Genomic DNA, 5,404 nt, shown 5'->3' on the forward strand with positions numbered 1-5,404 from the left:
CAATCCTGACGAGTCACAGTGACAGAGCAGAGGCACTAAAGCTGCGAAGAATCCGTTCATCCGGAAGCAACCGCAACTGACCTAGATTTACAGAAATTTACCATTGTTTTTCCAAATAAATAATTTTACATACTTTTTCCCAACACTTTATCAATCTTTAAGTTGACAAGGGATCATGCTTATATTAATTAGCCTTTGAACTCATTCTCTCAGACAGCCTGGGCATGAGCATTCACAGCTTATATGACGGAATGCCACAGTTATATATAATTTTAACTCATTCTCATACAGTGAAGCACTTACAATTGAAGTGAATGGGGACATTGACATTATAATTAGTGGTCAACTATGCCAAATCAATGCCACATATACTTAAGAGTTTAAGTATTGCAAAAGAAACATCTCGTTACGTATAGTAACCCTCGTTTCCTCAAGGAGGGAACGGAGACGTCACGTCAGATGACCGACAAATTGGCTATAGAATCTAGCGAACTTGTTCGGGGTTGCCCAGCCTGCAGCTCTAAAAATATCTGACTCAAAAAGTTTGATCGCAACATATAATCATTGCTGATAACAGTGTTCACCATCTGTTTGATTGCTTGTCATTAACTAACTACTTGACACCACCGATAAAGTACTGAATCTATTGTAGAAACTTTCATTTTATGCCAAGCTTGTTTGCAACGATGTGACACACAAAAATCAATATACAAACACAATCCTTATTTAAACCAATACACACACAAAAATAAATATACAAATACACGTGAACTGAATTGAATTGAAAGGGACTGGGGCGTGTACAACAGGCCTGGGTATGCCACCTTGGAAGTTACGTCACCAGCCTTAGACACAGATCACAACTGATCTGTTCATCGTTGATTAATATTAATACTGATTCTTAATATTAATACTCTTAATAAGTCCCCAGTTTCTTTTACTGTAAAAACACTTAATGTCTGAGGCACAATATGAAAGCTGCGCTTGAATGAAACCAGAGTGTTTGCAGCAGTGTGATATGAGAGATGTGAAAGAAGTGCCGGTGTCAAATACCTGGATGAGCACTGTGTTTTTTACTGTTGCTAATGAAAATGGATGTTATCAGGGAATAACACGCGTCAGAATCTTGTGGCTGAATAATAACACACCTCAGAATGTTTTGAATTAATGTTTTTCAACTCGTGCTCAGTGTGAAATGGCCTTTAAGCTAGAGAACTCTTAGTTTAAGGTCAAGCTGACTTAAAAAAAAAAAAAAAAAAAAAACATTCATTATTACAACAAATTAGTAATCATTAAAACCAAATAAATACTTCCTATTTTATATTTTGATATGGGGTGTTATTTTACACTGTAAGGCATACTAGCAGGATCTGATACAGTGCCTAGTGCCCTAAATGATATCACAAATCACAGTACGCTTTTAACACATTTATCAGGTTCAAATGCAGATTTTATTTTTTTTCCCTCAAAACACAGTACTGCTGTATGTTTTACACAACAGTGAAACTGTTCCAAAATACATTAGTTATCACTCCATTGAACATTATTTGTTTGTGTGTACATTTCTGTCTCTGTTCAGTTTGGACCATGGAGGACATTTCAGGATCGTTCCAGGACTGAAAAAATGTAAGTCCTCTCCCACGTTCAAACACAACGATGCATGTTTAATGATGTCATAGATATTCTGACTTCTCTTCCTGTGTTCAGATGCCTTTGATCTCACACTGGATCCAAACACGGCACACACTCGTCTCATTCTCTTTGAAGGGAACAAAAAAACAAAATGTGTTAAAGAGCATCAGCCGTATCTTGATCATCCAGAGAGATTCATTCACCATGAGCAGGTTTTGTGTGTTGAGAGACTGACTGGACGCTGTTACTGGGAGGTTGAATGGAGCGGCTGGAGTCATGTAGCAGTGTCATATAAAGGAATCAACAAGAAAGAAGGAAGTGACAGTCGGTTTGGACTCAATGAGAATTCTTGGAATCTTTACTGTTGTGAAACAATTTATTGTGCCTGGCACAAAAATAATAACATAAACATTCCTCCCTCGTCACCCCTGTCTAATAGAGTAGGAGTGTATGTGGATGTGTCGGCCGGAACTCTGTCCTTCTACAGTGTCTCTGACACACACACACACACACTCACACACTTACACACATTCAGCACCACATTCACTGAACCTCTCTATGCTGGATTTGGACTTTATAATGATTCCTCAGTGTCTCTGTGTCAGATTTAACATCATATTTCATAAATGCAACAGAGAAATCACACACAGTGGAATATTCAAAAAGCAAAAAGTAATTATATACATTTACATTTATTCATTTAGCAGATATTTTAACCAGAATAACTTGAAGTTGCTTTTCCTAAAAGGCTCAAGACACTAAATGGAGATCCTTACTTACATTTCATCTTAGTATGAACAAAATGTATTTTTCCTAAAAATTCCTTAGGAGGAATTAAAGGAGACACAAATGGGACATAAAGTTTTTGCAAGAATAGTAGTCAAAAATGAGAACGTGGTGTGAGAAACATGGGAAATCTCTTTTGTCTTGCAATAATATCTTTTTTATGACTCCATTATAGGGACATTTTATTGCTCAGACGTTGCTCCTTTTTTCACCTTCATGGACATGACACTAAGAGGAGAGAAAGGAAACAATGTAAAATATTGGAGGAGAACTGGAGGAGAAATTCATGCTGTCTGAGATGCAGCTGTGCCATATGTAGCAATGGAAGAAAATGTCTCTAGATAAGGAGAAAAATCAGAGCACAGTATGTGATGTTGTATAGGTCTTTTTTGTAACTTAGTAGAGGGTGTTATGGGTATTTTTTTTTTTTTTTTTTATCAGAAAACTTAGGTAAAAGTCTCAATTTGATATTCATGCTAATTTCTGTCTAAGAGATGGTAAATATCTCATTTTTATTTTTCTCTTCTCTGGGTTGTTTTATATATATATATATATATATATATGGGTTCGAGTCCATCTAAGTCAAGTCCAAGTCGAGTCTTTAACCAATCGAGTCTGAGACAAGTCCGAGTACAAAATGGGCCGAGTAGAAGAACCCGAGTCCGAGTCCAACGAAACTCTATTATTAATTAGTATCTTAACATTGTTTTAAACCTTTACATCTAGAAAAATGCAATGTCCATTTAAATGTAACAAAAGCAAACCTCTATTGCATCTTGCCATCTGTGCAAGAAACTGAACAGTATTTATATCGTTTTTTACCTCTGATTCATGCAATGTCCGAACTGTTAGAACTCTCCTGAGAACACCTCAGGAGGACGTGCTCAGGAGAGTTCTAACAGTTCTGACATTGCTTGAATTAGAGGTAAAAAACAATATAAATACTGTTCAGTTTCTTGCACAGACCAATGGTTTTGTGTCTTTATACATCAATGTATCGTCACAAGCAGCAGTGTTTAATTTGGTTTTGTTTGTGTGGTTGTTTTTTTTGTTTGTTTTATTGTATGTTTTAGCCGTGATTCCTATCCAAAGCTCTGTGGTGCGGCAGGAATTTGAACAGCGTCCTGAGTCGTAGCTGGGCACCGCGGACAGACGCCGAAAAGCGCCGCCGGTGTGCATACACTCGTAGAAAACAATGTGTTCGAATTTTAAAGACGCGACGCGGCTTGGCGCTGCGCTTCTCGTCCGTGTGCGACCCCGTTAAGGCTCTATATTAGTTCTCTCTATTCGATTAAAAGTTCCCAAAAGTTAAAAGTTTTGGCGGGCCCATATAAGTACTACCTACTTTTTTTCATGGGAGGTACTAAAATCTGACAGGGTAGCAGAGATCGACAGAACACCAGCCCGGAGCGTGACCTGCAGTCTGGTTTGGAAAAGCCCCAGAAAGAAGTGAGGCGTTCACCACTTCTAAGGCTGCATTTACACTGCAGGTCTTGATGCCCAAATCCGATTTTCTGACCTATCAAAATTTTTTTTTTGACGACCCGCTTACATCATCTTTTAAAAGTGATCCTTATCCGATTTTTGCATTTACACTATACACTGCTGAAACTACCAAACTTAGACGTTCTGACCCGGAAAAGGAAGTAACACAGCACGAAATACAATGGATGCAGATGCAAAATAATATTATACAGTGTTTTGCTTTCCCACAATATTTTGAAAAGTCAACAAAAAAATAAGCAAAACATTGGTCTCGTATGGCGGAGAAAAAAAAGAGGGACTTAAAAGACATGAAACTTCCGCATTGCTCCACTGTGTGTATCCTTCGTCCTCTATCGCGCTTATAATAAGTCATGTGATCTCAGTTGGGGGTCTCCACCTGAGTTAACGTCACTTTTTTAATGACGTACGACTCGCATTTACTGGGGAATATCCGATTTGTCTGCTTACATGGCACACACAAATGCACGTATCAGATTCATATCTGATTTATTACCACATATGAATGAGGCCTGAATCCGATCTGAGAAAAATGGAACCTATGCGGTTTTTTCCTGCTTACACGTTCACCGGTCATATCCGATCTGTGCCACATGAGCGGAAAAAATCGGAATTTAGACAGATAAATGATGCTATTTTCCATAATGTTTTGAGATCTGCTTCTAAACAGTTAAGCACACTTTTGAAAAAAGTTAGAAGTGTTAGAAGTGTGCCAAGATAGTGGGTTGCCGATTTAAGGTGCTGTACTATTTCTTTCAAAATGTTGCTATTGTTGTTTGTATGCGAGTGTTGTTTAAGTTATAAGGTTTGAGAATAAGGTCTGTCTAAAGCTGTGGCTAGTTCCGCATTGAAAGCATGAAGGCTGTCTTTATAGATGCTATAGTGAATTTCAAGTTTCTTCTTCCGTCACATCCGCTCAGCTTTTGTGCATTGTCTTTTCATACTCTGTACTGCTGTTGATTTTCTATAAAGGTGATTGTTAGCTCATGCCTATTTTTTTTTTTTTTTTCATCATGAACTAGGTAAGCAGGGACTTTTATAATATGTTATAATGAGCAGGGTAATAATATGTTAAACATCTGATAAGTTGGTCAATCACACATACAGAGTTATATCTTACTGCGGTGCTATAATTCATTTTCTGCAATGGTTGAACTCGTTGTTAGAATGCTTCAAATTGGGGCCAGGCTTGTTTTATGAGCATACCCTTATTTGTCAAACTAGTCTTAAGCGACATTATTTACATTTTTAGAGTTAAACAGGTTAATGAGCTCTTTCAGTATCTATACTTGTAATAATGCTTAAAATAATACCATTAGGTTCTAAGCTACAGCTAAATGATAAAACAAACTTTAAAATGTTGTTTGCAGTTTGTGGGAGTCTGTGAAAGCTGTGTGTGTAAGTGTTGTGCATTAGAGAGTTTGAATGAAAAAATGTTTAGGTTAAAGATGTGATTTAACTACAAACATCCTACCTTAGAAAC

At 37.3% G+C, this 5,404-nt stretch overlaps 1 long non-coding RNA gene across 1 annotated transcript; it reads left to right on the forward strand.

Moving 5' to 3' along the window:
* The first annotated feature begins 781 nt into the window (after positions 1-781).
* On the forward strand, positions 782-2,057 carry LOC122136026. The gene is made up of 2 exons (XR_006153878.1): positions 782-1,626; positions 1,708-2,057. It is a non-coding gene; the product is annotated as an uncharacterized LOC122136026 (long non-coding RNA).
* The last annotated feature ends 3,347 nt before the right edge of the window (positions 2,058-5,404 follow it).

The sequence above is a fragment of the Cyprinus carpio genome, chromosome B1, assembly GCF_018340385.1.
Source record: "Cyprinus carpio isolate SPL01 chromosome B1, ASM1834038v1, whole genome shotgun sequence".
NCBI classification, from domain to species: Eukaryota; Metazoa; Chordata; class Actinopteri; order Cypriniformes; family Cyprinidae; genus Cyprinus; species Cyprinus carpio.